This window comes from Chiloscyllium plagiosum, chromosome 28 (assembly GCF_004010195.1).
Source record: "Chiloscyllium plagiosum isolate BGI_BamShark_2017 chromosome 28, ASM401019v2, whole genome shotgun sequence".
NCBI lineage: Eukaryota > Metazoa > Chordata > Chondrichthyes > Orectolobiformes > Hemiscylliidae > Chiloscyllium > Chiloscyllium plagiosum.
The window spans coordinates 14,326,991-14,337,088 of NC_057737.1; the positions used below are offsets into that span (position 1 = coordinate 14,326,991).

At 40.7% G+C, this 10,098-nt stretch overlaps 1 long non-coding RNA gene across 1 annotated transcript in view; it reads left to right on the forward strand.

Moving 5' to 3' along the window:
* Positions 1-727: 727 nt before the first annotated feature.
* LOC122563977 overlaps positions 728-10,098 on the forward strand; it is a 13,745-nt gene continuing 4,374 nt past the window's right edge. The window contains exon 1 of the long non-coding RNA XR_006315784.1: positions 728-938. This is a non-coding gene — a long non-coding RNA (uncharacterized LOC122563977). The remainder of the gene's footprint in view (positions 939-10,098) is intronic.

Genomic DNA, 10,098 nt, shown 5'->3' on the forward strand with positions numbered 1-10,098 from the left:
AAAGACATCTGGATGGGTACATGAATAGGAAGGGTTTTGAGGGATATGGGATTAGGTTAATTTAGGATATCTGGTCCCCATGAACAAGTTGGACCAAAAGGTCTGTTTCTGTGCCATATAACCTTATGACTCTATGACATTTAGATAAGTACAAAAATAAGAAATGTTTGGAGAGATACGGACCAAGCAGAGGCAGGTGGGACTAGTTTACTTTGGGATTATGGTTGGAATGGACTGATTGGGCCGAAGGATCTCTTTCCATGCTATGACTCTATGACTCTTTGACGGGTACTGGTTGGCATCTGGTCCTAGTGAACGTCATTGCTGGGTGAGCTTTGACACTGGGTGTTGGTTGGTTTGCTTGGTTGACTAGATGACTAGAGTGCAGTGTAAAATTATGCAACAGTATGGGTGCAACCCTGTACCAGCTGTGGTAGTTCACGAAGACCTACCTCCTCACTGTACCCTCCAAGCTTGTGGAATAGTTACCCTTAAGGTATGCTCAGTCACTAATGGACAGAGATGGCTATGACATCATATACCTACATATTCAGAATTATCAGTGTTTCTTCAGTACAGAACTGGAGACTTTATAGATGCATCATTTTCATTAATGGATATTTGAAGCCATTAATTGTTAACTGTATCTAACTTTAAAATACATAACTGATCTTCTGACATGTGTTTTTCTTTGGGTTTTTGCTCATGTTTGCAGTGTGGTGACCACTGCTGGATGGGACACCCCTGAGAAGGGTGGAATAGGATTCAGTTTTGACCACTCCAGGCCCCAATCCAGGCAGCGAGTGGTGTGGGAGTCCATTCACCTGCCCCTGTTCTGGGCTAACAAGTGAAGTCTTTCCCATCTGGAGGGGGATAAAATGACCCACTTAACGCCACAGAGTGGTGCACCAACATGAGACATAACGAGGGAACATTTGGTGAGTAATTGTAAAGGAAATTCTGCTCACAGGAGGCTGATAATAGTCAAGCTGTCAACTCAATTTGTTTTTGTTGTGAAATGGTCTGTTCTTATTCAGGTTATACAGGGCTTTGTAGCTGAGTAAGCAGGTAGTGTAATGTGATTTTGCCCTTTTATTTCATCAGCATTTATTTCCTCATGGAAAGGTTAATGTGTGTGTGTGTGTGTATATGTGTCAGTGTGTGTGTGTGTCTGAATGTCTGTCTTAAGACTCACTGCTGCCAGAGGTTTCACCTCGGGATCAAATCCGTGAATACAGCTTCTGGGAAAGTGTCTATCCATTAGCTCCCTGAAGGCAGCTGCCTGGTTTCCTGAGCGAAGCATCCTGACCATTCGCTGAGAGAAATTAATGAGGCATGAGGCTTGGTGATGGGAAAAGGCCAGTCGAGCTGAGACCCAGCCAACCAGAGGAGCGGGCTTGGAGGCGAGGTGGAGCAGCGAGTGATACCTAGGGAAGTCAATTAGCTAGATCCTTCTCAAAGTGTGGAAACAGAACAAGGTCCAAATCACGCAGTGTGACAGCGCTTGTTATGCACAGTCTTAGCCTTGTCATGCCATCAGATTTGACAGTTTTGGGTCAGGTCACTGATTCTCTAAACCTTCAGTTGTATTGCTTAACTTGGGCAGACAGGCTGCAATCTATGGTGGCACAGGCCAGGCGAACTGTACCACTTTCATGCCATTGTGTTTGCAAGGCCGCCAACGTTCAGACAAGCAGAGGATACCACACACGGCATGAGCAGGTTATGACACTCTAGAGTGTGGACTGTCATCAAAATCCTTTCCCACCACCCGGGAGGGACAGGGAACATTATGCTTTAAATTCCTAACCCCCCCAAACAGAAAGAGACAGGACACATTTCTTTTAAAAAAAAACTCAGACGCCAAAAGCCAGCTTGCAGTTCCTCATTGTCAGCAGACAAAGGGGAGAACAAAATGTTTCACTTAAATGAAACGTTAAAATTGCTCATCCTCAACGGTGTATTAATGGCCATAGTGAGTCAATGATTCAACAGGCTGTGAGAGGATGGAGGCACCGTGGGCTAATTAAAACTGCCTGCTCTCGCCCCAGCCTTTCATTAATCATCTGACTCTTTTTTTCCAGCCATAAAACTTGCTTGACCCCTTCACTCGAGCTTATTTCAATCAGTACAGATTTTAAATATTTATGTACAAGGCGAAAAATAGTTGGATGCTATCAAACTTCGCATTACTTTAATTCTCCCCTCTTTAGAGGGAGAAGAAGTTTGGTAATACCAGGTTTTCTATGTATGAGGAGGGTGTATTCTAATTTAAATGAATGATCACAGGTTGAGATTGTAGCACTCTTGCCATACTGGGGTGGCATAGAAGGGAAACATTCAGGAGAAAATGAAAAGCTTAATCCCCCTCTCCCATTCTATAGCAAGTGGGGAAGTGGAAATGGGAGCTGACAGATCAAGAGCTGGAGTCTGCCCCTCCCCATTGTGACAGACCAGTACCTTTACTCCATTTATCCATCTGGATTACCTGACACGTGCCCAGGAATCTCAATTTTGAAGCCATTGGTTGACTTACGTGCTTCCCAGGGGAGGGAGTTCCTGATTTCCTTTACCAGTTGCGTAAATTCTTTTCTGACCACCCCAAAACAGCCTAGCTCAAACCTAAAGGATATACATTCTCGTTCCCTGACAGTAACCGTGTAGATGCAGGAGGCAGTGAAGAAGGCAAATGGAATGTTGGTCTTCATAGTGAGGGGATCTGAGTACAGGAGCAGGGATGTCTAGATGTAATTGTAAAGGGCCTTGGTGAGACTATTGTATTATGTACATTTTGGCCTCCCTATCTGAGGAAGGACGTTCTCACTATGGAGAGAGTATAACAAAGATTTACTGGATCAATTCTTGGGATGGCAGGCTTGACATTTGATAAGAGGTTGGATCAGTTAGGACTGTATTCACTGAAGTTTAGAAAAATGGAGTTGGAGGCATCTCATAAAATTCTAACAGGACTAAACACTGGTCCTTCAGGAACTAAAGCCGAAAATCTGAGGCAGCATATTTGAAGTGAAAGCAATAATATTGGGTGAAGAATTAAACTGTATTGAGGAAGAGTATGGAACTGATACATGGCAGAATTAATTATGTGGCCAATCAAAGCTGATTTTAAAGAGAAAACCAATAAATAAATATCTGCCTAAAACCTAAGAGGCTCATTTAGCAGGAACCTGTAATGCATTCACAACTTGTAAACAGTAAAGTCAAAATTCTGCAAAGAAACTTGTGGTCAATTTTGTTATTGTACCAACTGATCTCCCATGATGCTATTTGTAAATTTAACCCAGAGTTTATTTAAACCTGGTCCGTCCCTTTACGTTTACTGTTCAAATGTTTCCTGTTGGGTTGTGGTCTAAATAGGCATAACTTAAAGTCCATAGTGGTTAATGGCTGAGGGACATTTCTGTCAGTGGCAGCTGTTTGTAAGTCCCTGGCTACTGGCCTTGACAAGAGGTCAGTCAGGTTAAAAAGATCAAGAAATAGTTGGCTTTCTGACAATTTTTGAAAGTGACAAATTTAAGAACTTCCACATGGATTAATCGGTCTCTTGCTGTTCATGGCAAAATATATTATAAAAACGTGTATAAAAATTAGACCCCATTAGGTGTCCCTTAAAGGTGGCAATATTTGACTGCTATGATGTAAATATAAGCTATCTTTCAGATTTTTTTGCTTTGATCTTCACAAGGTGTGGCTTCAAACAATAAATACTCTGCATTAAATGAAAAATTGTTTCTCATCATTTGCTTTTCAATATTGTCTTGTATCCCTAACGCAATGTGTTGTGCTGATACACCATATTGCTTTAAATCTATTAATTATAAATAAAGGTACATTCATTAGTCACTGCCCATGAAATTTGAATCTACCTTTTTATCATCACTTCCCATCATGCTGAGCAGAGTGTTAGTTTGTTTGCATGCATGGCATATTTGGGGGAGGATCTCCTGTACGAGAGGTGAATATGTTGTTCATTGAATCACAAAATAGAATCTCTAACATTGGTGAAAATGATGGAAAAGGAAATGTTTTGAACATTGATGGACATTTATGTAGAGAACTGCCATAGATATTAAGTAGGTCAGAGAATCTAGAATGTTCCTAGGATAAGAGGTGGCCATTCAGGAGTGAGAAATTTCTTGACTTGGAATCTTTGGAAATCTCTACCCCAAGAATAATGCGACTGCTCATGCGAGTATTTTGGAGACTGAGATTGACAGGTTTTTCGACACTGAGGGAATCAAGGGATATGAATATAAAGTGGGTAAAAAAGTAGAATATCAGCCATTATCCTTTTTTAAAGGTTAACTGGAGCAGCTGCATGATCTATCTGCTCCTGTTTCTTCTATTCTCATGTTTAAGTATCGTGATTTCTGAAATCTGAACATGAGGTTTCTGTTTTTACACTTAACAGCAAATAAATAGTAAAGGTGAGTTAAAGTATTCCCACTGCTTTTCTAGAAAAGAAAAATAAAGACTTGAATCTCCAAAGATGGAATAAAAATTCAAACCCATATTAAGGTCCCAACTGCAACTTAAACTCCACAGCCTGAGATGTAGGAGTGCCTCGGTGCAGGAGTGCCTCACTTGGTTTTCACCATTTCTGATTGAAGACCTACTGATGCCCTCTGATGCCTCTTACACAGACTAACTGGGCAGTTACACAGCGGCATGTTAAAGCTTGCACATTAAGATAGCCCCAGGTTTCATTTCTGTCCATTTGGCTGGAATTAAAGTTGATGCCCCTTTGCCTGGAATACTAATTACTCAAGGGACATGAATCTGGACAGTGAATTTTAAAACTGCATGGTCATCAAGTGGAAGTTTTACAATTTAGATTAAATCGCAATATACTGTCATGTGATAACATTAGAATGATAAAGCCACATGACTAATATCCGAACAAAGATTAAGAATTATTTTTTGCTAACACAATGCTCTTTAAAGCAATTAATCAACTTACTTATTCTTTGATTACCTTTGATAAACATGCCCTGTTAATTTACAAACTCCTGAGACTATTCTATGGTAACAAAGCTGCAGTTTTCTGTTGCAAACTGAGTTTGGATGCAAATTCACAAGATTTTCAGTCAAAGCTGGCAACGAGCTGTCCAGCCTGTGCCCTAGACAAAAATGTTCACACCATTTATAGATGAGTAAGAAATTCTTCTGGTATCCTGATTGTCAATCAATTCCTCAGACTACAAAAATTCACATTCACGAACATGGATAATCTCGAAAACATTTACCATCTGCTGGGAGGCAAGTAAATTCATATTTTAAATGTAACTCCTTTATTAGATAAAATTAGACAGAATTTACAGAACAGATTCAGGCCATTCAGTCCATGTTGGCAACTATACTCTGATGTCCCCTCTCATCATTCCTCATAGAATTGTTACCAGCATAATCTTTCCATTTTATTTTTCCTATGTGTATATTAATTATTTTAATTTATATCTGGCATTTCTGTCAAAGAACCTACAGATGAAAATCTAACTGAACAATTGCTGACTAGTTTTGTGCTTCCAGTACCTCTGCTTCTAATTTTACTTGAATGTAGCATTTTCTTCTTTTCCTTTAACTTGTCATTCATCTCATTTTTCCGTTAATGCGACCTTGCTTTCCGTGAATTAACCATTGCCTACATAATAGTGGCTGCACTCCAGAAGTAATGTGATACAGTAATAGGAACACCACAAAGATATGACAGAAATACAACTTTGATTTGATTTGATTTACTTTATTATCATCACATGTACTCAGGTACAATGAAAAGTTTTGTTCTGCGTGCAGTACAGGCAGATCAGACCATACAAAATGCATAGGGTAATAGAGTGAGGAATACAATACTGCAGCTGCAGAGAAGGTGCACAGAAAACAAGATCAACATTTAAATTTAAAATTTGACAGGTCCTTTCAAAAGTCTGATAACAGTGGGGAAGAATCTGTTTTTGAACCTATTTATACGTTGATACAAACTTTTATATCTTCTGCCTGACGGAAGTGGGTGGAAGAGAGTATAACAGGGTGGGAGGGCTTCTTTGTTCCTTATTACTCAGAATAAGGAACTTGATCTCCAGGAATTATATGCTTGGCACCCAACCAATCTAGATATTGCTGAAATCACAAACATGCTCCGACTATTATCCATGTGTGAACTTGAGATTTTAAGAAAAGTTAGAATTGCAGTCTTAGCCTGAGCTATAGCAACACAGCTGTGTGAGTGTATGGTGCAAAGTCAGTTAGCTGGAAACTGGGAGAGGCTAGGAGTCACAGTTTCCAATTTTAACTATTGAATTGTGTTGCCCCATTGGACTATTGGACATCAAGGGGAAGAGGAACATTGAGTGGGATAGCCAAATCCAATTCTAGGTTGCACCGAATCATCCTACTATCATCATTTACAGACTCATATATGTGCCTCCAATAAAAAAATGAAATGCTCTTAAAGGGAGGTTAGGTAAATACACAAGGGAGAAAGGAACAGAAGGTGACAGTGATAAATCAGGAAAGATGTGAAGATCTTTGAGTGGAATTGTATACAAAGATTTGGACTTATTGGTCTGAATGAGCTACATATGCAAAGTGAGACATTTATTGCACAAAGGGGCTGTTAAGATTCAGCCTCATTTCTATCATATTTAGACCAAACCAGGTGAGAACAGCAGATTTCCTTCCCTAAAGGACATCAGCAAACCAGATGGATTTTTATGACAAAAAAACAGCAGTTATATATTGCCATTAGACTAGCTTTATATTCCAGATTTTATTTATAATTATTGAATGCAAATTTCACCATCTGTGACAATGGGCATTGAACCCATGATCCCAGATCAACAACCTGGGGTTCATGGATGTCAAGACCAAGGGTATTACCATTATCTGTGCTATATGTGCCTTTCTTTAATTCCAGCCTTGAGGATACGCTCATTCACTCCGATTGGTTGGAGGACAAACTGGTACTGCCTGGTCCATCCTTTCTCTGGTCTGGGATAGTAGTTTACATACGTTAAATGACTACTATTGATTAGATTCCCGACAGTATGGAAACAGGCCATTCAGCCCAACAAGTCCACATCGATCCTCCAAAGAGTAACCCACCCAGACCCATTTTCCCCTGACTTATGTACCTAACACTATGGGAAGTTTAACATGGCCAATTCACCTAACCTGTACATCTTTGTAACTGTGGGAGGAAACTGGAGCACCCGGAGGGTGCTCACGCAGACACGGGGAAAATGTGCAAACTCCACACAGACAGTCGCCCAAGGCTGGAATCGAACTCAGGTCCCTGGTGCTGTGAGGCAGCAGTGCTAACCATTGAGCCACCATGCCAGGCCTGTGTCCCATGGTAGAGGAGGGAAGGTGTTTTAAAATGCAGCACTATTTTTCCATTGGTTGTCTTTCTCCCACGTCTTATTGAATATGTGTATATCAATGAATGTTGGCTCAAGATAGATTAAACATCGACTGTGATGGCACTTGCAGTCAAATAGCTTTACACCATTCATTGTCGAGGGGCTGCACCCCACCATGAAGATGCAACTCTTTCAGGAAGGGACAGAAGGGAAGGAAAATGTCGTGTTAACAAGACGGTGAGAGCAATGTATGTGTAAATATTTATTTCCAACCCTTGTTGTGCTAGCAGCCCCTTCAGTATTGAACTCCTGCAATTACGAAATCTGTAGGGTCAGAATGTTCTGACTTAACCGACATGATTTTAAACTTTAACTGCACCACATGTGTTCTTGCTGTGGTATGAGGTGTGCTTGACTCTATTGTTGCAGAAACCGGGGACAAGGTGAAAGGCTGCTCCGCAGTGTCAGCTGCTCCTCTGCAATGTATTGGAACAGAGAGCATTCAATTTATAATTTGACCCAAGAACGTAAGGCAGATGGAGCTTTTCATTCCACACGCAGCGGGCATGCAAATGTTAAGGAAAGAACAAAATTGTTCTCACAATGCAGGTCATCAGACAGGAAGATGTTTGTGAAGTTCACACTCACAATCTTACTTGTGACTGTCATCATCTAGCCTTTTTTGCACCCTTAACCTTTTCTGCTATCTGACAAGATAACCCATCCCCTTTCTGCTACACCCACTGGTTTCTCCTTATCATACTGCTGGTCCTTTCCTTTCATCCAATGCCACACTTTCTAACAAATCTCCAGATCCACGTAGCAACACAACTATATGTGCTTTACTTTTCCACTGATGGATCTGTATGCAGCCATCTCAATAGTTCAGTGGCATTTGTGGAAGTCTGTGTCCCCCCCACTGACCCTCACTTCCTGCATTCCAAATCTTGACAAATGCCTTAAAATCTTGAATGTAACATGGCTAAGTTTTCAAATTATCCCAAACTAGGAGAAATTTTGGCTCAAAACGTTATAGCAGGAATTGAATAAAATATCAAATTGAACATCACAGTGGCAGTTGGAAGTCATAGCGATGTACAGCATGGAAACAGACCTTTCAGTCTAACCTGTCCATGCCGAACAGATATCCCAACCCAATCTAGTCCATATCCCTCCAAACCCTTCCTATTCATATACCCATCCAAATGCCTCTTACATATAACTCAAATCCTCCAACCCTGGCAACATCCTTGTAAATCTTTTATGAACCCTTTCAAGTTTCACAACTTCTTTCTGATAGGAAGGAGACCAGAACAGCACGCAATTTTCCAAAAGTGGTCTAACCAACGTCCTGTACAACCGCAACATGACCTCCCAACTCCTGTACTCAATACTCTGACCAATAAAGGAAAGCATACCAAATGCCTTCTTCACTATCCTATCTACCTACGACTCCACTTTCAAGGAGCTATGAACCTGCACTCCAAGGTCTCTTTGTTCAGCAACACTCCCTAGGAACTTACCATTAAGCGTATAAGTCATACTAAGATTTGCTTTCCCAAAATGCTGCACCTCGCATTTATCTGAATTAAACTCCATCTGCCACTTCTCTGCCCATTGGCCCATCTGGTCAAAGTGTAAATTACTTCATTTCAAATGAGCAAATGTATCCTTCACGAATGGTATTGGCTAAAGATGAACATGAAAGAGTCTGGGGAGTTTTGGCAAACTGCATTTATTTCAATGCAAGGGCTTTGACAGGGAAGGCAGATGAACTCAGGGCATGGTTAGGAACATGGGACTGGGATATCATAGCAATTACAGAAACATGGTTTGGGGATGGGCAGGACTGGCAGCTTAATGTTCCAGGATACAAATGCTACAGGAAGGATAGAAAGGGGGGGGAGTGGCATTTTTGATAAGGGATAGCATTACAGCTGTGCTGAGGGAGGATATTCCCGGAAATACATCCAGGCAAGTTATTTGGGTGGAATTGAGAAATAAGAAAGGGATGATCACCTTATTGGGATTGTATTATAGACCCCTCAATAGTCAGAGGGAAATTGAGAAACAAACTTGTAAGAAGATCTCAGCTATCTGTAAGAATGGTAGTTATGGTATGGGATTTTAACTTTCCAAACATCGACTGGGACTGCCATAGTGTTAAAGGTTTAGATGGAGAGGAATTTCTTAAGTGTGCACAAGACAATTTTCTGATTCAGTATGTGGATGTACCTACTAGAGAAGGTGCAAAACTTGACCTACTTTTGGGAAATAAGGCAGGGCAGGTGACTGAGGTGTCAGTGTGGGAGCACTTTGGGGCCAGCGACCATAATTCATATTTGTTTTAAAATAGTGATGGAAAAGGATAGACTAGATCTAAAAGTTGAAGTTCTAAATTGGAGAAAGGCCAATTTTGACTGTATTAGGCAAGAATTTTTGAAAGCTGATTGCAGGTAAAGGGACGGCTAGAAAATGGGAAGCTTTCAGAAATGAGATAACAAGAATCCAGAGAGAGTATATTCCTGTCAGGGTGAAAGGGAAGGCTGGTAGGTATAGGAAATGCTGGATGACTAAAGAAATTGAGGGTTTCGTGAAGAAAAAGAAGGAAGCATATGTCAGGTATAGACAGGATAGATCGATTGAATCCTTAGAAGAGTATCAAGAAAGTAGGAGTATACTTAAGAGGGAAATCAGGAGGGCAAAATGGGGACATGAGATA